This window comes from Xiphias gladius, chromosome 1 (genome assembly GCF_016859285.1).
Source record: "Xiphias gladius isolate SHS-SW01 ecotype Sanya breed wild chromosome 1, ASM1685928v1, whole genome shotgun sequence".
Taxonomy (NCBI): domain Eukaryota; kingdom Metazoa; phylum Chordata; class Actinopteri; order Istiophoriformes; family Xiphiidae; genus Xiphias; species Xiphias gladius.
This window is the reverse complement of record NC_053400.1, coordinates 25,175,286-25,198,738: the sequence shown is the minus strand read 5'-3', so window position 1 is coordinate 25,198,738 and position 23,453 is coordinate 25,175,286. Positions and strand designations below refer to the sequence as shown.

The window sequence follows — 23,453 nt, the reverse complement described above, 5'->3', positions numbered from 1 at the left end:
TTAGCGACAAAATCAAACGCCACCTTCGCCTCGGATTAAGTTCAGACGTATTGTATTAATTTCTGTTTCCGCGGCGGGCTAAGAGTTTGAGCTTTTCGTGTAGCTAGTCGTATTGCTGGCCAACCTGACGGGTAGCTGCTATCGCGGTCGCTTCCTCAAACGGAGAGGCGTGCAGGCAAGCTAGCAGCCGCTTGGCCGAGTTGTTGAAATTTATCCCTTTGTGTATATTACAATATCCTCCATTTTTTCTGCCCCTTCCAAAACAACAAGCCTCTCGCCATCTTGGTTATTTTAAATTCGTCCCCCCCCCCCCCCCCAAGCACCCCTACCTTCCCTCCCCCCCCTTCTCTCTCTCTCTCTCTCTCACATACAAACACCGTAGGCTACTTTAAAAGGAAATGCATCCGCGTTTTTTTCCCGCAAGTTTTACCAAAGTTTTAGACTTGTTAGAAAAAAAAAAAAATGGCACGGAGGATCGCGTCCTGTGCGTGGTTTTAAGGGGGGATTTGAGGTGGTTGATAGATTGTCAGCGATGATTTGAAGCCAGTTTTTTCTTCTTTTTTATCCCAAAGAGGAACAGTTTGCGTTTGAGGGCGAGACGTTTGCTGTAAAAAGCACATATAAAGTGAGGTAGTGTTACAGGTCAGGATTGTTATTTTTCGAGGGACAGGTGGACTTGGTGGGGTTTTGGTACAGCCGCAGTTAAACAAATGTATGAACGCATTTCTTTCTTTCTTTTTCTTTTTTCTAAACCGAAAATGTTGTTAAATGGGATTTCAGCGTGCGGCTTAATGTTTATCTTTGTAACTTAACATGAATGGATGGAGGAAGGAGGCGGAGGGAAGGAAGAAAGGAAGGAAAGATATGAATTGCCAAGAATCCTATTAAGTGTAGAACAGTCAAAATAAAACATAACTGGATATCACTGACAGATACTGCCGTCCCTTGAATCACAAAGTTGTTTGAAATAATTATGTGAAGGTAAAAATGTATTTATTTCCCTTTAAGGAAACCTTTGTTGGTACATTGGCAAATGGTGCACCCTTGTTTACATAAAGTTGTATTGATGTGTGATTCATAGATGTGCAAGATTGAGAAGTTGAAGATGTGCAAGCTCACACGTGCATCACTTGTCATCATCATTACACACACACACACACACACACACACACAGGTTGAATCGCCACTGATGGAGCTATTGATACCCGTTTGCAACAGTTTAGACAAGTGACTTTGCAGAAAGTGTTATCCAGTGACTGGAAAATGGTGACTTTATTTAATTTCTGCCATCCGTCTTACAAAAAAGGTTATTTTGACTCATGCATTTAGTCTCTCTGTCAGCGTGAAAACTTGATCTCACTTTCTTACCCATGTCCTGTGAGCGGTTTAAGAAAGGGGGGGGGGGGGGACAAACCAAACAAATGCTTTGAAATGGAAAATCTGATCATTTCACCTCCCACCTCTTTTGTTTGCCCGTTTATTGCTGTAAAGCAGGAGTGCAGAGGAGCAGATGTTTAGCCAAACATGAAGGCGCGGTGCCTCTGTCCTTATGGGGATGGCTTTCCCTCCTCTCACTGCTGATGCATCTATATGACAGCTGCTTGATTTCATGGAGCTGCTAAGAAGCCATTAGTGGTATCAGTGAATTGAAACGGAACAGTGTCTCCCAGTTTTTCTACCACTATTACAACTGTCTATTGTTAGTGTCATTTTGTGCAGATTTGTTTGAATACATGTGTGTTTGTGCATGCACTCGTTTGTGTGTATGTGCAAGTGCTGCAGCTGAACATACAAACCAACAAGAGGTACTAATACATTTGTGCAGTGTGTTTTCCCATAATTTGAGAGAGAGTGAGCAAGAGCAAAAGTGAAAAAAGGGGAACAAATCTGTCAGAGTTTGTTTGCCATGTTGGTTTGAAATGAAAGCACACTGTGCTACCTCAGGCACACTCAAATCAGAGATGTCTCTCCTTGCCAGGCCAAAAAAAACCAACTCTCGGCATGAGTTTTATTCTCTCTCTTTCTCTTTCTTTGCTTCTCCTTCTGTCTCTCAAATTGGAACTGTTGTTTTTGAAGAGATAAAGAAGGACTTCCGCTTGACTTGAACATTCAGGAATTAAGGATAGACATAGTTAAGCCCTATTTGCATGTCTACCAAAGTCACAGCAAACGGTTGCTATTGACTAAGCTGATTAGGTGAAATTAGGTTCACGAGCTCTGTGTCTGGGGGTGCTGAATCTGACAGAACTTGGACAGCTTTTGAGAAGACAATCCCATGTGCACACAGTGCTGTATTCTCAATAATCCTTTACTATTGAATATGGGGGTATCGTTTTTTTGTTTTTTTTTTGTGAGGAAACCCATAGTTTGTGGTCTTTTGAAAATGAAGTGAAGCGACATTTATTAGGTGTGCACGATGTATCGATCAAGTCATCAGTATGAGGCAACGCTTGCTTGAAAATATGTCACAGTATCACATCATATTGCGATCAAAATTATGTCCAGTGTATCGGGCATGTGGATGATTTATCTGTCAATTACAAGTGCATAATTATCCACTTTAATCTGTTTTTGCCGTAACACGCTGTTTGTGTTAAATGTGACAACCAATGGCCTGTTTCGGTAGAACAAAGGTGTTTCTAAAAAATTTTGAGATAATTCAGTAGAGCTCAGTTCCACATTTTGATGATAACCACAACTTGTTTTCACTTGTAGCAACCGTCTGACACTCTTTATTCAAAGGTTCACCTGCTGGCGAAAAAAAATGAAAAAACAAAGTACATACTATACCAAAATATACAGAGAGAGTGCACATTCCCTTGACTGATTGCAGAAATCTTAAAACTATAGTGTTGAATGAATGAATGAATGACAGTGTTTTGAGGTGTTTGCACCTGTAGCAAGGATCATGCTGAAATTATAAATTCATTGGTCAGTATTGGCAAAAACGGCCATAGAAATGATCAGTTTTGGGAAATTTTAGTGTATATTTCAGTGTTGGGCATCCCGACGGGGGAACTTGTCACTCATTAAGCCTATCTGACTTTACCCTGGTTTACAGTATGTATTGTATATTCTGTGAAAAGATATATCATAATGTAAATGGTACATGCTTTAGGCATGATAGGAGACTAAATTGATAATGACAGAAAAATTTAACTTTTGCATTACCATACTCATGCAAATGTAACTAACTAAGATACTTTTTAATGGTCTATATAAAGTGCATAAGACTCTGTCTGTGGGTGACTCCTAACCTAAATTTTTCATTGCCTTGATGTCAGTATTTTATATTTGGACCAAAATTAATCAGACCTACAAATAATATATTGATAATAATGGCCATCTGGGAGCCCTGTCAAATCTCTGCATGTTAGCGCTGACGCAGAGCTGTGAAATTTAGAGAGGAAGTAGAGCTCTGTTCTGTGTTGACCAAATGATTCAAGAACTAATGTTACACAAAATCCTGATCATGTTTCCTAATCTTTCCCCATCAGTCATTCATTTACATATGAATGCGCATGCACACACTCAGAAAACAATAATGACAAATGAAATAATGTACCAAGAAACTGAGGACTTAAACAGATGCTTTTGAGGTAGACATTAATCCTATAAGGGCTAATGGTCCTTTGAGAAAAAGCTGAATTTTAGCAAAGGCCCTAAAAGCTTCTAGGCATTAGATTGATAATGCCTCTCATTGTTACAGATCAAATTGGTTCTGCTGTGTGTCTGTCTGGGCCTACTGTTTTTTGCTGTGTTACAGGCCTATGCAGGCAGCTCACTTATTGATATGTGTTTACGTGGCCTTGTAGGTTAATGTCCTCTCAGCTGGAAAGTTGGTTAGCTCTCAGATGATCTACCTAACCTCATGTTACCTTGCTATTTTGGTAACACTGCATGTTCACTGGATGTCCTGATAATCATCAGGGTACACAAATAACTGTCTAAAATGCATGCTCAGTGACAGCCGCTTTTAACATAGGCCTTTTCAAACATGGTGGCTATCTCTGAACAGGAACGTCTGCCTGTGTTTCTGTCTGCATAATGAGAAATGCATCTATATTTTGTAAGCTAAGCTAATGAGATTGGGCACATATGCCTCCTGTTGTAGAAACAAGTGAACAAGCTCAATTGTTAATTAAGACTAAACAAATAAACACCCATTTTGGTTTTCTCTACGTTTCTGTGTGGATTACATATGGTGGATTAATTACCAAACAATAAGCAGTAAAGTGCAAGTGGGTCACCCCGTCCTGACTTTCAGGAGACAGAAGACAGAGCGGCCAAATTTAGGAGGGAAAGGCGATAAGCTGCTTCTTTGCTGTTCGTCCCCTGGGCCTCTATTTATCATTCAATGTGAGAATTTCCTTGATGAAAGCCAAGGTTGTTTGTGCATGCTCCGTCTCGTTGGGATGCCTGTTTTTCCACCAGCGAGGTGAAAAGGTTGATTTTCCCCTCCAAAGAGAGGCCTTGTTTGGAAAGTCCAGGCTAGTTTCTTTTAATGATGTCTCAAAAGGTCCTGATGATTTTTCCACTTCAGGGCTGTTTTTGTTTTGTACATTATTGAGGAGGAGAAAATACAGATGTTCTTGTTGCATGGAGCCATAAAACACCATGTATGCAAGTCCTCATAATTCACAACTTTTTGTCTCAATCACATATTGATGTAGAAAAACACATAGCAAAGCAGGTTATCACTTTATGTGAGCTGAAAGTATCCATTTAATATGGTCTTTATAAAAACACAAAAGGGACAAGAAACAAAAAACATGGCAACATAATCCATTTTATCTCTGGAAAGGAATCACTTCAGTCTTATTTGGCTTCATATAACAGAGGGTCTCTTAACATGAGCTGAGCTAGGGTGGACTGGAACAGATTTTGTTTTTCTAAGAAAACCAAACAAAACGTTTTCATTCATTTTTCTCCCCTCTCTGTCCATCTTGTGTAAGTGCCCATCATTTTATTTCAGCAGAAACTTGATTATGGAAATGCCGATGAGGTCCGGAAAACCTGCTATTTAGTCTGATGTTTACCGCACCTTGACATTCTCAATCTGTAGCGGGGGGCCTGTATTTACACTTTGTCTAAAATTCACCCATGCTGGCTGTGCTCAGATGGGAAAAGGGTACTGGGAATGGAAAAGAAATAGGAAGAAGGTTTCGGATGTGGGAATGGGAATGATATTGGTTTTCTATTGGTGTGCCTCCTGGGTCAGTGGGGTTCTTGATGATACTATAGAATAGCTTGTAGCAGGCAGGGGAGCTGTGAGCCTCGGTGGGCGTTAAGATGCACGTACACATGCGCGCGCGCACACACACATACAAACATCTACACATACATACACAAGCTTGCTGTCAGAACACAGGCATTTAAGCACAGGGACGGGACACACACACATACACACAAAATGCATGCGATTGCACCTAGACAGCCCCCATTTATTGATCCTCTTCAGCATTTAAAATCTGGTCACTGCTGCCACAAAGGCTTTTTATTTTAGCTGTGCTGGCAAAGCCTGCTCCAAGCTTAGCCAGAATTTTAAATATTTAACTCCTACGGAACGCCATAAGAAACGACAGGGATAGAGAAAAACAAAAAGGATAGCAGTTTTGAGCTGTGCAATAGCTATATGTGTATTTTTTCAAAGGCATGTTTTATGTAAACCCCACTGGTACAATCAGCTCTCGCTATTTTGGGCATGGAAGTGTTACAGTGTGGACTAAACACCTGCATATACAGCACCCTTTCCTTCAAGAAGTTTTTATCTGGAATTCATGGGAATCCTTTCTTTCGCTCCAGAAAAAGGATTCACTCTGAATTTAACTTAACTCAGTACTGACCTGCAAGGCCTTACCTTGTTAGCAGCACAGGCTGAAATGCTAGCAGCCATTGGATTAGTCATTATTGGACCTGGGACAAGCTGCTGTTTTTAGCATTTTAAGGTTAAAAAAGGATAGTCATGTGTAGAGGGGCAACTCAGCAATGTCTAATCCACAGAAGCCCTATAGCACATAGTCTTACAGTCACTACCATCTCTTTTCTCTGACTATAATGTATATTTCTTTCTCTGTTTTCACTGCACACAAAACAAGGTATTAAAAAATGTATTTCTCGTTTTTCTTCTTAGGAAAGTGTCAGTGTTCAGTTAGTCCCAGGTGGTGTGGAGGAAATGATCTGAAACTATCTGACTTCAAAATAATTTGTCTTGAAAAGGTCAACGCACATTTCAGTGATTTCGAAATGCTTCCATAATATAGTGAGAAGTTATGTTACATTAGCAATAACTATTGAAAACACCAACAGGCTGCCAAACTACAAGGGTTTCCTCATCCAGTTTAACCTGCTGCTGCTGTTGCTGTTTTTCTCTCGCCCAGCTATGAAAGCGTAGCCCCGCTCAGTCTGTGGCATTGTCCCGCTTTCTTCCTCTCTGTCTGTCTGTCTCTCTTTCACTCCGTGTGTCTGTCTCTCTCGCTTGTGCTCTCTCTTTCTGAACGATGACACTTAGAGACAGCTGTAACGTGAGACGCCTCTCGATCCTGGCAGGGGCTTCGAAAGCCGAGGCAGAAGGGAGGGAGCGGGCCCTTATCTGAGACTGGGGGCACTGACCTCCCTCATTCCCCTTCTCTTTTTCTCCTCCTTTCACTCTACGTCTGCTAGCATATCCTATCCTCCCCCCACCAACAGAAGGCTGGACTGCACTCTTAAAAAAGTGTCATCTGAAAACACTGTCTCTCCAAAGCAGAAACCCGATGAATGAAATAATGAATGTTGCTGTTTACAAAATCTAGAGCTGCATTTTGCTTTTAAATTCTTAGCATCTCTATAGCTTTTGTCTGGGTTAGATGGATGCAACTTGTGTTGTGAAGGGCTTACAGAATACTGCATGGTGAGTGATATTTGAGTGGCATATGTTTGTGATCTCTACAGAAACACTTTTTATGTGTGTGCATATGCACGTGTTTGTGTGGATGTCGATGGAAATATCCACACATCCCCCGGACTCTAGGCTATGGCTGCTAAATCCTCTGTGAGAGCTCCCGTGTGTAATCCAAACATTTAGAGCTAATTTAAGCATGCAGGCAGGAGCAGCATCCTTTAGGAAACAACAGCTCTCTCTCCTCTCTCTCTCTCTCTCTCTCCATCCTCCACTCTGTGTGTGTGTGTGTGTGTGTGTGTGTGTGTGTGTGTGTGTGTGTGTGTGTGTGTGTGTGTGTGTGTGTTTTGTGTCTTGTTGTCGCTGGAGGGAAATGAAAGCACTCAATCACTCACCTGTCAGAGTACTTCAAAATCTGTCCATAACACACACACACACACACACACACATACGCACACGGACACATATGTGCCTACACACTTACCCCTGAGGGTTTGACAGGACTGGCCCTTTATTGACTCCCTTGATCAAGGAGACAGCAGATCCATTTAATAGAAGCTCCACATACAGGCATTGAAATCAAAGTGGATTCACATCTGCTCTCTACCCAGCTCCACTGCAGCCTTCTCCTCTCATACAACAGAGCTGGTAGTCATTTAAAACTGTGGCTTTACTGGGTGTTGAATGAAACTTTGAAAGCCAATACTACTCACAGTGTTTTTCATTACAGTATATTCAAACAGTTTCCTTCTCATATTTGCAGTGTCATTATACCAAAACAACTCTGATTCACCTCTTTGCCGCTGTGTACAATTGTATGGAGGGCAATTATGTCATAATACAAGCCCAGCCTGGGTTATAGACGTGTTCTGTTGGCCTTGGCCCTTGTGCTCCCCAGTTGGCCATGTTTTGTGCAGAGTGTTTTGGAAGACCCGTTAGCCAAGAGGGTGCTGGGAGGAGATGTGACAGCTGTGTTGGTCATGGCTATTCTGACCTTCACACGTCATCTTGATGGATCATCGAGGCTGTAATGATACACTGAACCTGTTGTGTAGGCCTGTGCTAGCCTGATTATCCACTTGCGATGATCTGTTCACATACTATACTGATATAATTGTTCCAAATTCAGCCGTGGATAGTCACCCGCAAGGCCAGGTTGACTGCATATCTGATTCAGGTATATCTTGTAAAAAAAAAAAAAAAAAAAAGCAAGAAAAGGAAGTGGATTGGCTAATGCAACAACGGGCTCTCTGCCATTAAGAGAAGAGTTAACATGGCAACACAAAACATGCGGACAAAAAGACAGAGGCACACAATCGCGCCTGGTAATTCATATATATATATATTCTGCCTCTCAAAAATGGATTGCGCTAATGTTCTGAGCTTTTCGCCAGTCTCAAAGCGCTACACTTTGTGTGTGTGGTGTAACCTGTTCCCTTGAGATGGCACTTGCTCCATCAAGTCAAGGAAGAAACCATTTAGCGGAATGACAAACACACACATATACTCACACACGTACACAGCACCGGGAGGCTGGGAGGATTTGAATTGCACTTAGACAAACGTTTCTCACACAAGTTCTTTATTCCTCCACCCGCTCCCTACTTTGCCCTGAACACACACTTACTCACATACAAAGGTACTTGCACAGAGATTCCATTTTGTCAGCTTTCAGCCCCAGATCATGTAACGATAAAAGATGCTGCCCTGCAGTTAAACACTGCCAGTAAATCACAGGGCAAAGAAAGCTGGGAGAAGCACTTATTTTTAAGCAGCATGAGAGACCACACTGGGGGGGGAAGGGGTTGAGACAGATAGGGTAAGACAGAGAGAGAGAGAGGAAGAGAGAGCTTCTTTGTGCACTGTGTACTGGTATTGTGTGTGATGAAGAGATGAATCACTGCTATTTAGGGATTGGTTTCCTGAAACTGATTGTGTGACGACTCTGTGGCGGACAGACTGTCAAGACTTGCCTGTTTTGTTCTGGGGGCTTCAGGAAAATGTCTGCGGCCAAGTCTCACTTGTTCACACCCACAGGGACCCGGTGTGCCAGAGATCAACAGAGACAACAGAGACAAACACCTCACCAGTGTCGCTCTTCTAACAAAGCATCAAATATTAAAAAGCAAGGGATTTTAGGCCAATCTCAATATGTGTATTTTCAGAATACACTTGTTTTCCATGCAGCAATACCAACAGAATTTTTTATAAAGAAGACTGACATGAAAAATGTTGAGACCTCTCTTTCTCTCTTCATGTTTCGCTCTTTCTGCAGTTCATACAAAAGTCCGGCACTTGTATTTAACCCTGTGCAGATGCCTGAGAGCCGCTGTATGACTTACTAAAGTGAAGTCAACATCAGTGTGGCTGAGTGAAGGGGGGTAGATTAAAGAAACCAAACAAGACGATTCAGAGAGACGTCACAACAGTTAGGTTGTACACTGTCCATGTGTAAGCATATCTGGAGTGTAAATGCGGGTAATTATACCTTTGCAGATAGTTCCTGTTTTTGCATTTGCTTGTTTTTTGCCTTTCAAGTTAATTAGATGGAAATTAGTGGGTAATGATGGCTATTATAAAATGACTTTTGGCTTGCTACTCAAAAAGTATTAATAACTTACGGCAGTAATTTCTTTTATCACTTTGTTATAGGCTATAAAAAATACCTTTGTGCCACTTTCAAAAACCTGATTACATGTATTCTCATTAAAGTAATGCTTAAGTGTGATAAAATGGTAAAAGACTAGCAATTATTTTTATTTTTCATGTTATATTCATTCTGTTATTTTATGTTAAACATTCTTTTGATGTTTTTGAATGTGTTTATCTATCATATAGAGTTAAAAAAAAAAATTAGTAGATTAGTAGACTAAAGTCATAAGTCAATCAACAGAAAAATAATATGCAACCATTGTGAAACAGTTAATCGTTAAAGTAATTTTTGCTCCTTTCTCTCAGTTGGGAGGAATATTTGCCTTTTCCTCTTATCTGGTAGGAAACTAAATATCTTGAAGATATCTTAAGATCTTGAGGATAATTTGCAGATTAATTGATAATGAAAATAACTGTTATTTGCCGCCTTAATATCATATGCTGACATGATTTACGAGGACATTGCTAGGGCTACAGGCGTTAAGTCTTAAGGAAATGGCGTGTGTTTTGTGATATTTTATCCGTCTGCTGTTGATGTAAAACTGGTAAGATCTTACAATAAAATGAGGTTAATAGACTAACAGCCGGATTCTCAGTCAGGCAAATGATGGCAGACAGCACTGGCTTTCTTATCCAGTGCAATTCACCTGCTTCATGGCTGGCAAATCATTTTCTGTGCTGAAGCCCTATGAGCAGAGATCCTTTAATCATTCACTAATAGGCCTTTATGAAAAAGCTGAAGATGAATTTAGCCTACCTGGCTCTCTGTTATCATTATCACTGCAATGAGTTATCAAAGTATTTGTGTGTGTCTGTAGTCTGTGTGTGTGTGTGTGTGTGTGTGTGTGTGTGCGTATGTGTGTGTGTGTGTGTGTGTGTGTGTGTGTGTGTGCGCGCGCGCGTGTGTGTGTTTGTCTGTCTGTCTGTCTGTCTGTCTGTGTAGATAATGAAGGGAACCGTTGCAGTTCGATCATTCTGGTCATTATCAACACAAGTCAGTGTAGGTGATTTCTGTTCAGTGATAAATTGAGCTGTAATGACAGATGTGAGTTGCATTATGTGCCACAGACTTTAACATGACTGGAGGTCATCTGAAAATACAAAGTCACTTAGGCTCATGAACTGCAAAATACCCATTTTCTTTAAATCATGGCAGTCAGTCCAACAAGTGACAGTTATAGGAAATACTAAAACTCTGCTGTGAAAACAACAGTTTTTTTTAAACTGTGTGCAAAATCTGAATCAAAATCAGAATCAGGATCAAAAAACTTGATTGACCCCTGCAGGGAAATTGCTTTGTTACAATTGCTCAACACACAGCCAGGAAAGAGGAAGTAAAAAGTGTTAAAGTAAAAACGACTTTAAAATAGTAACAATAATAATAGATACACAGTTAGTGAATGGAAAATGTACATATTTAAATGTGCAAAAAGTAATGTGTCCAGGGTCATGCAATTGAAGTCCCCGGAGATCACGAAGGACGCACTGGGATGCAGAGTCTGAAGTCTCGCGGCAACCGAGTGGATGACATCACACGCAGTTGTTGGGTTAGTGGAGTGGGAGATGTAAACAAAAGCCAAGATGGCGTGTGAGAACTCCCTGGGTACGTAGTATGGACGTAGCCCCACGGCTAACGGTTCAATATCCAGGCTGCAGAATCGTTCCTTTACAGTAATGTGACCAGGGTAGCACCATCTGTTGTTAATAAAAGCAGCAAGCCCGCCGCATCTTCTTTCTGCTCTCGGATCCATTCCTGTCGGCCTGAAATCATCTGAAAGCCATCAATGGTAGCGATGAGATCTGGAGTATCTTCTTGTAGCCACTACACTCGTGGAAGTCCCTCAGATTCCTCACCAGGGTCACTAGCTCATCCATCTTGTGTTCCGGTGATCTCACGTTGCCCGTGATGATAGAACAGAGATACGAGTTATATCACCTCTTCTCCATCAGTCTCTGGTGTCCGGACCCAGCTCTCTTCCCTCATCTCTTCGCTCCACCTCTGCATCCTGTGTGTGTCCTCCTTATTTCTGCGGGGATGTCCGTAGTTCTGGTCGCCTTCTGGCTTCAGTGCAATCAGCTGGTCCCTGGTGTAAACAATGCAACCTTGAAGTTGCTGCGCAACGGTGGCGTACTTGAATGTAAATACATAACACTACACGCATTAAGAAGTAATTCCTCTATGGAAAAAACAGACCATAAATCTAGTAAACATTTAAACAAGTATAAAAAAGTTGGAAAAACAAGAAAAACCAACAGGAGCAACTGCAACAGGCTGCATAAACACTCGGCACATGCATACACACACACAAAACAATTTAGAAATATGTAACTGTAATAGTCGACCGCATCCACCAGACTTGGTTCTGTTGCTGTTGACCAGATGGTTATGTTTATTGTCAACAAAACCTTGTTAGGTAGCTACCCACAAGTGCTATAACACTGTGTGTGTGTGTTGGTGTGTCTGGAAATGTATATAAGAAACTGCTTCCCTGTGTCCGTGTGCATGTATATGAGGAGGCTTGAAGTTTGTATTCTGACACAAGTTATAACTGGCATTTTTAACATTTTAGCTGAAAACTTTTCTACGGAGTTCTGCATCACTCTTGACATTATTCTTATCCAAGCACAAGTGTATATTAGCATAAATAAAAGCTGTAAAATCTGTGTGTCTGTGTAGTATGATATACGTAGCAGGGTGGTGTCTGTTATGGTGAGCTACTTAGATTAGGCTTGGGCTGTAAGAGCACAGGAGGGCCTTAGAGACAATGCATGAGAGATGGGCGTGAGAACATTGGTAATGCTTGGTTCTCTGCAAGAACTGTCTTGTGTTTGGGGAAAATATCCTCACACTCAAAGCTCCAGTGTCTAGATCCATTTCTAACAAACAGGTTTTGCAAGAAAGGGCTTGGGGAGAAAGAGACTTTTTGTGTATGTGAATATCTTTCTGTGTATGTGTGTAGCTACAGCTGTGTTTCAGACTCCACTGTATCTTTCGTTTGATGTGCCTGACAACCACAAATACTAAGCAGTGTAACTGTAACTTTGATATCCAGGTACTTTTAGGGGATTCATTCCCTTCAGGCTCTCAAAGGGAAAACTTTCAGCATATCAGAAATCTGCCTATAATCTAACCATTTGAATATCTTACAAAGCAAAGCATACATGTTTGATTTTTATGACTCAGAATGTAATTTTAACCTGAACCACACTGATCTTTTGTTTCTGCTTTTTCTCCAGGTGTTACAGCAGTTATGTCAAAGAGCTGAAGACATCTCTAACAGTGAGTACCCAGTATACTAAAGAGTATTCACATCTCCTCTTTTTCATCTCACTGTGCCCCTGGTGTAAGTTTGCGTGTTGCAGAATTGTTGATGTGTGATTTTTTAAAATATATATTGTCACACACTTCTGCTTTTACAGTTTTTTTTATGGCACGCCAGAACAAACTTGCAGACTCCTCCAGTTTCAGGCCTAATTTGATTTTCATTCATTCAGTGAAAGAGGATGTTTTTTTTTCTCCCCCAATTAAATTTAACAAGATCCCCTTGAAAAGCAGTTGTTATGATTACATTACAAATTCGGGGTTCATTCAGTGAATCAAGCAATTAATTAGATTTCTCCCATTCTAATCAGAATATTTGTCTGAAACGTATGCGCCTAATAAACACCCTTTGAGTTTGCTGTCTGTTCAGAGCCAACAGTTAATGTAAATGGTTGTTAACAATGCCCTATGGTGCTTCTAGGTTAAGATCTTAGATATTGTTTAGTTGTTTATGTGTATTGCTATGTGAAGCTTTACTCTCCTCGTCTCTCCGTCCCATTTTTTCTTTCTTTTTCTTTCTCTTTTCTCACTCTGTGTGTCTGTGTGAGAGCTAGCTGTACTCAGGGGCGCGGTTGCGTCCTCGAGGCTTCACTTCACAGACAGCAAGGTGGCAGTTTGTTGTTCCACACACAATGACTTGCACTTTTCTCTCCTGCCCGAGTTGATGGCCGTGTGCCTGCAAGTGTGTCATCAGATCAAACGGGATTTTTTATAAGAAGGTTTTTACTGAATGCAGAGCTCAGGGAAATACTTCGCCTGTGACTGGCTCTTTAGCCTTGTGTGTTACAAGACTCGATTCTATCAAGTTTAACCATTACTGCTTCATCTCTGGCTGCGAATGATACATTATATCCCCCGCAGGTTGGTGTGAGCTGGTTGTATCATTAATGATAAGTATTGATGTGTCCCCTCTTGGGGAATCAATTCCGAGGGGGTGTAGTCTTGTAGCTGAACCCCCGCCGCTGGCTGTTCCTAACTGGTGTCTTGGCTGCCTTACTCTTCCTGCAGCCCCATAGAGAACAAGTACGGCAGAGCACAGGGAAAGATGGAGCTCATCCAAACAGCAATGGGTGTAATTAGCTGACATTTGTTGCTTGGAAGACAAGAGAAGGAAAAAGGAAAGAGCTGCTGGATTCAAACACCCAAAGGACTATGCAAATTCCACGGAGATATAATTATATTACATTCACGTATGCGCGTGTATGTGTACGTGTGTCTCTGTGTGTGTGAACCCACTGAACCTTATATGAGTATCTCTGTCAGTGTTTTGCCACTAGAAGGCATGAACCACTGGTCCCCAGATAGTACTAATAAATATATAAGGATAATAATGACTAACCGGGATGCTTTCTCTGCTAAGAGAGGATACTATTGTCTGCTGCTTAGCGTTCTTGTTTTGTAGAGCATGTGTTAAGGTTTTCAAGTACGACAGCAAGGCATTACACAACTGAGGTACACACTACCCACATGCAGCAGCGATCCACAACCGGGATTATTCTCTGGTTACAGGAAGGTTGTGTGTGTGTGCATGTTTGTATTCACACGTGTGTTTGTGTGCATGCATTTAGAAGAGAGTGCTGTAATGCATGTGGACTATCTGTACTTAAGCCAAGGTGCTGCGTGAAGGAGCAGTGATGCTTACGCAGCCCCATCTGCTTGATCCAAGCTTGGAATGCAATGCCTTTTAATGACAAAATACTGAGTGGCTGGGAGGTGTGCAGAGAAGGGAGGAGTGTGTGCGTGTGTGTGAGTGAGTGAGGGTGTGTGTGTTGTGTGAGTGTGAAATAGAGAGGAATAAAGGGAGAGAGAGAAGGAGAGAGAAAAACATCTCGAAGGTCAGGAGCAGCGGGCGGCCGTAGGGGAGAGACACGTGAGACAGAGATAGTCTTGCGTCAGCCCCACAGCAGTCCGCTCTTTATGTGTGTGTGTGTGTGTGTGTGTGTGTGTGTGTGTGTGTGTGTGTGTGTACGTGTACGTGTGTGTGTGTGTGTACGTGTGTGTCCTGTGGGGCCAGCATTTTCATCCGCATCCCACTGTGTGTTACAACGGAGCAGCATGCCAGTGTTTCTATTCTGAGTGTCTTGCTCTGCAAGAATAGAGATAGATAGATAGGTAGATAGATAGATAGATTTGTCCATACATGTTGTACATTACAAATTACCTTGAATTAGTCAGTCATTGAGCTACGGATAATTTTTTACACAGCTCTTGTGACAGTGGAAGGGGAAATTACACCTTCTTCCCTGAGGGGAAAAGAATTTGTGTGTCTCGCTGCCTGTCACAAAACCTGATAGGGTTTCATCAATCTTAGCAACTACTATCATTTTTCAGCTCTTATTCATGAGCCCCCTTTGTTTCTCACAGTGTCTTTTTCCCAGTGCCCTTTAAACTAGTGCTCCGTTAGATTGGGGAAGTGTTAGAGATAACCCCTAAACATTTAGTACTTTGTACTTGCCTCGGAGCTAAGATTGTTAAAAAGCTGTTGCAAGATTGTCCTCGGGATAGGGAGCAGCGTAGATTCAACAGACACACTCTAGCATTAGTTTGAGCTTACCCATCCATGTCTCTGTCTCTTTCACTCTCACTCCCACTCTTTCTCCACACACGCACACACACACACACACACACACACACACACACACACACACACACACACACACACACAAGCACATTTGGCCCACGTGGTCTCAACAGGGTCCAGTCCTTTCGCCAGACTTTTGATTCATCCCCACTGCCAAACCACCTCTGCTCTCCTTGTCCCTATGAAGGGCTGCTGCATGGGGCGAGGCTGCTCTTTTACAGACCTTTGTGCCATGAATCACTGCTCGCACCCGGGGAGCCTCAGTCCACTCGGGGGCTGCCTGCCCGGAAGATAATGTGCGTGGTCATGAGGGGGCCATTTTGAATGGCGGGCCAGACAAAACAGGAGCTAAGGAACCCAAGCTGTGAGCTTTCCCAGAGAGGGCAACAACGGCAGCGGTCTGTGTGTGTGTGTGTGTGTGTTAATGTGTTTGTTGTAGTGAGGGGAAGATGTTGGACACACAATGCTGAGTTTTGGGTGTCATAATGTAACATAATTGCATGCCAGTAATATATGAAACATTAGGAGTAACCTTTAAACCTCATACATCACGAACCTTTTATCCCTACACACACAGGATTGCAATTTGAGCCCCTTGGACTCAGCCCTAATGCCTATTTGGCTGTTAGGGTTGAAAACATTATATGAACAAGCTTTTGCCATCACATGCACTTACCTACCAACCTATCAACCACATCGTGCTCACACTGAGTGAAATATCTAACCTAAGATATCATTTTTTATTGCTGGGCCATTCATAAAATACAGAATTGTTATATAGATGAGTGCCATTTTAGAACATTAACGGGTACTTTAGCGTGACATTTTTCCTTTTGCTTAAGAAACATTTGATTTTGGCTAAAATAAAGTTCCACACAACATACGTTTGTAATGATAAATCCGTGACATGGTTAATTGGGTTTAAAGGTTAAAACCTACTTGTATACAGAGACATTTTAGAGTTTATGTTTGTTGTCCTTGCTCGTTATACTGTTGTGTTTACTGAATATACAGTATACATTTTGCATTAATTTTTCAAAGCCTAACCAAATTTGTTACTACGACTATTAGCGATTGGTTATTATTAATGTCGGTACTAATAACAAGTAGTTATTACTTTCTGTATTTAGCTCGTGCATGTATGTAAGTGTTGCAGGGTTACTCTTTTATGGAGATAATTAAGCAGACCACACACACACTCTCTCTCTCTCCCTCTCTCTCCCTCTCTCTTTCTCTCTTTCACACACACATACCTACATCAGTCTCACCCAACACCAGCTGTTGCCCTATGAGAGCGTCTAGGTTTATTGGGTCTCTCTGCTGCATTTATGGCCAAACCACATCTCTTCAAATGTCTCTATTCCTTGGTCTCTGTCTTTACCATGGCCCCTTGTGTCCTGACATCCATCACAGCTTCCTGCCCCCTTCCCCAGATCTTCTTTCTTCCTCTCTGTACTTCAAACACCCACACGCCAAACACATAGTCCACTATGGATCTGGTTTTCTGACTACAGTGTGTGCCTGTGGCTGGGAATAGTTTGTCCCTACTGGGCCTGTGTGTCCCAGGGCCTGTGGGCCAGGCCAGGTTGTAACCTGGATACAGCTGCAGTCCAGAGGAGCCATTAGAAGTGCCAGGAGGCCCCCAGCTCCCAGTGAGAGCTCATTACTGTATTTGTGCAGTCACACTTCTCCTATGAAACACAGCAGTGTGCCTGGTGAAACTAGCCAGGACATTGAGCCTTGGGGAAACCATTTCAGCTCCATTTGGAGTTCTGAGAGGGAGAGGAGGGGGCAGAGAGAGAGAGAAAGAGAGCAAGGTTTCATCGAAAGAGGACAACGAATACTAAGAATGATATTAATCATTAAACACATCCAGCTTTCCCTGTACTTAACTGTGAGAGTGTTAGTATCTGTGTTTGTTGGATTTGATTCACTCTTTGTTCAGTGTGTGTGCAGGGGCATGTGTCTGTGTGTGTATGTTTGTGTGCTCTCTGAGGCCCAGTTCAGCTGTCTGGTCTGGTGTGCAGATGGCCAAGTTGGGGCCTGCTGAACGAGATACCTTTTTTTTCCCTCTGTCTCTTTATCTGTCTTATGTTTCCCTTCCCTTCCTGTCATTTTGGTTCCTACCCTTACCTCTCCTCACTTCTCCTCTCTAGCTTTTTCTGCTGGGTTTCATTTACCAGTTACATCCCTGGCTGCCTCCTCTCTTTCATCACTGCATCTGCTGAGGGCCGTCTTGGGCAGAGGAGAGTTTTCCACCGCTCTATTTTCTCTCTCCCCCTCCTTCTTTATGCGCCTCTCAGGGCTCAGTGTGGCAGCTATATGCGGTGGCTTTGGAATGAAATGTCTCTTAACCGAGCCATGTGCCCCGGAGCTACGGTAATTGCAGGTGAAATTCAGCTTCCTCTTTAAAATGCCATCTCTCATTTCCAGTTACCGGCCCCCTCCATATCTCTCTCTCTCTTTCTCTGCCTCCCTCCCCTCCTGTCTCTCTCTCTCTCTCTCCCTCTGGCTGTCTTTCAGAGGCGTGTGAATCCCTCAGCCCCTGTCGCGTCTCTCTGCCCCAACAGACACTCCCACAATGCACAGCGCTGATGGTTGCACAGTGATATCAGCCATGCAGAGGAAAGGGAGGGCCGCTGCCTAGACACATACACATTCAATATGTGTGTGTGTGTGTGTGAGAGAGAAAGTGAAAAGATAGTATGTCTGACAGATTCTGAAAGTGTGTGTTTGTTTTTGAGTGGGAGACAATCAGTATATGTGTCTGTGTGTATACTAGAGAAAAAGAAATTTGTTGTTGTGTGTGTGTGTGTGTGTGTGTGTGTGTGTGTGTGTGTGTGTGTGTGTATGTGTGGGTGTGTGTGTGTGTGTGTGTGTGAGTGTGTGTGAGTTTATAGCGTCAGCAAGGCGTGAGCTGTGTAGAGGTGACATCAAGGTGAACGTGGCGTGCAGAATGCTCTGCCGACTCGGGAGGCAGCAAATGGCTCTGTGGCAGATGGAGTCTTTGTCAGGGAAGAAAAATGGCAGCTCAAGAGCATCAGAGAACCAACCCCCCCCCCACACACACACACACACACACACACACACACACACACACACACTTTCTGCCTGTTTCTGACTCTGTGTCCTTTTTTTTTTTTTGCACAGTTGGTCACACACATAAAAAACACACTCATAGATGCAGTACATGCATATACACACACACAGACACATGGACCCCCCCCCCCCCCACACCACCACCACCACCACCCCCCCTCAGTGAGCTGGGCTGGCGGGCGGTGACCTTCCCCTGCTCGGAGGGTTCCCTGGCTGTTTGATCAATTATCCCTCTCCCATTGTTTACCAGGAAGCAGGAATAGAGAGGAGAGAAGAGAAGGCTCAAAATGGCCACTGTCAGGTGGAGGGATCCATTTCCCTGCCAGCGTGGGGGTGGGGGTTAGGGAGAGAGAGACAGAGAGACCAGAGCCGTGAAGCATGCTTAGAGGGAAGGGAGGGGGATCGTTCCCTGGCAGCTGGGATGATATGACATTATACTGAAGGTACAGCTCTGACAGTGGTTACCATTTGTGATGCTGAACATCATCTGTTAAAAGGTGGTTATTAGATTCCTAAACTTTGAGCAATCAAACATTAGTTGTCAATATTAAAACCCCAAAGAAATATTTTTTCTGCTCTTAGTGCGCAAGTCAATCCTGTATGAATTTCTTAAATGTACTGCCATGAGAATGTAATGCTGCATTTAGACACGCATGTATGCATAATGCCACAGTACTGCAGGTACACTTCCTATTTTTAGCGTGGAGAAGAGAGGGGGGGTTTGTGACTGGTGGGGGGGCACATACTCTAAAGGTCAGGTGGCAAAGAGAAAAAAACGAGTGGGAACAAATGATGCACTAAGCGAATGACACTCTGAGGTCCTGCTTTAATATGTATGTATCGCAGGTTGATGGCTGATTTCATTAGCGTCTCTCATTGTTATGCATAGATTGTCCTCCTGCAGCAAAATGAATATTGTATTCGCGCACACACGCTCACCCTAATACGCACACACACACACACACACACACCAACTGCATTTTCCAGGGAATACTGTATGTTTGGATCTTGCAGAGGACTTGAAGAAAAGGTTGATGTTTCCACAGGCTGTTATCTGTGTCGGCTATAATTAAAACAATTTACAGCGCTGTCATTTTAACACAGGTTTTTGGCGCTGCTGTGGACAATTCCTGTCAGGTAGTTGGTGTGAATTATTTTCAAAGCAGAAAAGAAAGGCTATCTTTGTTTAAATAACTTGAGCAGAATAAGTCATGTCATGTCTGAGGGTTCAGATTACGTCACTTCAGTTTACCTAAAGCTGTGTGTGTGAGTGTGTGTGTGTGTGTGTGTGAGAGAGAGAGTGAGAGAGAGGGAGAGAGAAGAATATGTTGAGTGCGTACCCATTAGTCTGTGTTTATATGACTATATGCTCAACTTTGCACACCCAGAGAATACATATGTTGAGTGCGTGAAAATGCCTGACTGCCTCTTTCTAATCCTCCAAGATGACTGTGTTTCAGCAGGAATTCCAGTCCTTAGTGGGACACGAGCAAATGTTCTGTGTGAGATATTAATAGCTGTTGTGGGCGGAAAAGGAAAAAAAGCTTCTGCATTTTTCCATATGTTTTGTAAGGAAACAGTCCAGATGGATTATCTCTTAGTCTGGAGCTTTTTTCTTGCTTCAACCAGCTCAAGTCCAAGTAGCACTGGACTTGCCAGAGACACAGACAAACACACACGCACACACCAAAGCACTAAAACTCCTCCTGTCTGAAGTGCAACAGGCTATTACTGATTAACATGTCTAAACTCAGCCAGTTCAAAAAGCCTCTCTAATTCCTTTTCCATCTTGCTCTCATATGAATCATGGATGACGTGATAGTCTTACTTCCTAACATACCTCACGTTCCTTGCAGTCACTGAGATATGTTTGTCACCCTTCTATTTGTTGCCTGAGAAACCATGTTGGCTTGTCTTCTCACATTTCACACTTGGTTTCATCCCCTTAACCCCTAATGCTCAGCCTGGATGGGCTGCCTGACCTCTTGAGTCATGGATGTTAGACTCATCGGCATCACAAGGGCCAGAGTTGGGCTTTATTTTGCCCGGTGATTGTAAGCTTGGACATGAGCAAACTTTCTTGGATCAAAGATAAAAAAAATAAATCCACCGACACTCTTTGTGAACACACTCGTCATGTTTCTGTTGCAGATTTTAATTTTAAAGTTATTTGTTTGCTGCTTTTTTGATTTGTTCTTCTGATTTGAACTTCTTTACCAACATAATTTCATAGTCCTTGTGAGCTTCATGGTCTTTAGTATTTGAGGATGTATCAAGTAATAAGACCTAGACATTCACACATGGCCTTGCGCCTTCAATGCGGAAAGACAAAGCAAAGCACCCACACTTATCTCTTCTTTCCTGAGTTGGCACACACACACACACACGTACACACATGTACACACATATACACATTATAAGGTGTGACAGGATGTCACATATTCAGAGTTTTACAGCAGGCTGGCATTCCAGGACAGCAAAGAAGAGATAATGTCAGTGTGCTGCTGGTTAACTCACTCTTTTATCCTGTTTCTGTGCCACAAAGCGTGAAGGGTGCCTGTTTTTGACACACACAAACACATGCCACACATGCATACCATGCGCGCGCACACACACACACACACACACACACACACACACACACACACACACACACACACACACACACACACACACACACGACTTACACAGGCCACTTTGCCTCTCCCAGCCAGTTAGACGACTAAAGGCTAAAAAAAATGTAAGTGACAAAAGATGCCCATAGTCATAGTTGCCAACACAGAAAAAGCTATGCTCTTGTGTAGATGCATCTGAGTTTTCTTTTTCATGACATATGGTTTCTGGCACCAGGAAGTGTGCCACACTGATTGACAGGATGTAGGATGATGTTCTGTTGGTGTTTGATTTATGCTGTGAGAGGTCACATTCCCCTAAAATAGCTTTTTTGAGTATATTATTGTGCATCACATTTAATTAAAGGGCAGGCTTTTTAAGCATGTTGACTATTCATAAATCTAGTGGTGCTATATTTAAATGAAGAAATCATGAAATTCACCTAGTCACCACCGGAAAAAAAGAGCTTCCTCTCCAAACCACCCACACTGCTGTCAGCCTTGTTGTGACTTGTTTATATGTCGTTGGACATATAAGGATTTTCAGCTTCTTCCAGAACAATTGCACTCAAAAACCTTCAGCTCCAGAGGATGAGAGCAGGTTACACAGCAACGGAACAGAGCTAAACACACAAAAATAAGAGTGGGGCCTGTGAGACAAAAACTGGAAAGTACTCCTTCTCCCAAGATGTAGCCCCTCTCTGTATGCATGTCAGGTGCATGCATGCTATTGTTACTTTCATCACTGGTGTGTGTTGTCATGTGCAGCTGTTTGCTCTCTAGTTAGCGTACTGTGTAGTGAGTTAGTGGAGTTACAGCAGTGTGGAGCTTCTCTTCTCTCTGATTTATTCTTAACATCTGTCTTTGGCAGGTGTGTGGAACCACAAGGTCCTCTCTCTGAGCCTGTGATGTAGCTATCATTGCGGGCAGTCTGTGTGTGCGTGAGCGCATTTGTGCAAAACAACAGAGAGGGCCTTCCTCCACCCCCTCCTTAGGATGAGTCATATTTGAGCCCTGTGTAATCCAAGCCTGTGTTTCATGTGTGTGAACAGACAGACCCTGAGCAGTGGTCTTGGTCCTGACTCCCTCTGGGGCAGTGAGTGGGTGAGACACGGCTATCAACAACAGGCCCAGGCAGCTTCGGTTTCAGCCTCACCACACGAGGAATCTACCCGTCGTGGCAGGCACAGATACACACACACTGAACACAAGCATACATTCACGTAGAGCCAAAGCTATTATTCTTTTCCCTCTTTAGCTCCTCCTTAAATAATATCAGGTAACAAAAAAAAGGGGCCTGATGGCAAGCTTTGTGATTGGTTCAGGTATAAGGAAGTGTTAGGATCCACAGGACGAGCTAGTGGATATAGTTTCACATGAAAGATAGTGTGACACTATGGTGACGCTCAGTCTAACACAGGTAACTCTGTGTGTCTGTGTGTGTGTGTGTGTGTGTGCGTGGGTGCATTTATGGTCACGTGTGTATCCACCTGTGGGAGTGTGATTGCTGTGCAATAATGTCAAGGCGCGGGGTGTGACACAGTCAACAATGGAGGCTCAAATATTTTGACTTTTTATATGAAATCACACGGGAAGTGTGGTGACACAGGAAATAAGGCAGTGTAACAGGAAAAAAAAGAACTCTATTTTGTGGATATTCTGCACAGCATTTCAAAGCACCCCATCGCTAGTGTGACAAACTATTTTAAAGGCACAGCTGGACTTTTAAAAGGGTCTTCTACATTTTTTCCCCAGAGGGAAGAAAGTGTCCTGGATAGAGCAGCAGAAAGGTGATACAGGCAAACTGGTAGCGCAAAGCTGTTTCCCGTTATTATACTCATTTATCATCATTTTATTCTTTATGTAGGGGCAGAAATGTCATGTTACATCACACATTGAACTGCAGAGAATAAAAACTTTCTCTCATCCATGTAAAATATTTAGTTGAAATTTCAGTCCCTCTTGACTTTGAAAAAAAGCAAAGCCGATGTAATATTCTGTATGTGTTGCTAGACATATCCTGTCCTAATTTTGTCATTTGACAATGATGAGAAGGTAGGCAGGGGCTCAGAAGCTACTGGTCCTGTTTTTGTTTCATGCAGTTCAGTTTCCTGTCATTTTTTTTCCCTCACGCTGGAGGCATTATGTTTTTCAGGTTGTCCGTCCCATTTTCGTGAACGTGATATCTCAGCAATGCCTTGAGGGAATTTCTTCAAATTTGGCATAAACACTCAGTAATCAGTTCATCCTTCACTCAAGAGATGAACTGATTAGAATTTGGTGGTCAAAGGTCAGAAGGTCATGGTA

General features: G+C 42.7%; 1 protein-coding gene across 10 annotated transcripts in view; it reads left to right on the top strand.

Annotated features, from left to right (window-relative positions):
* The window catches only part of baz2ba (bromodomain adjacent to zinc finger domain, 2Ba), a 66,840-nt gene that overhangs the window by 845 nt on the left and 42,542 nt on the right, over positions 1–23,453 (top strand). For all 10 annotated transcript variants that reach the window (XM_040123884.1, XM_040123879.1, XM_040123871.1 and 7 more), the window contains exon 2: positions 12,770–12,812. The gene's annotated coding sequence lies outside the window, so the exon portion shown is untranslated. The remainder of the gene's footprint in view (positions 1–12,769; positions 12,813–23,453) is intronic.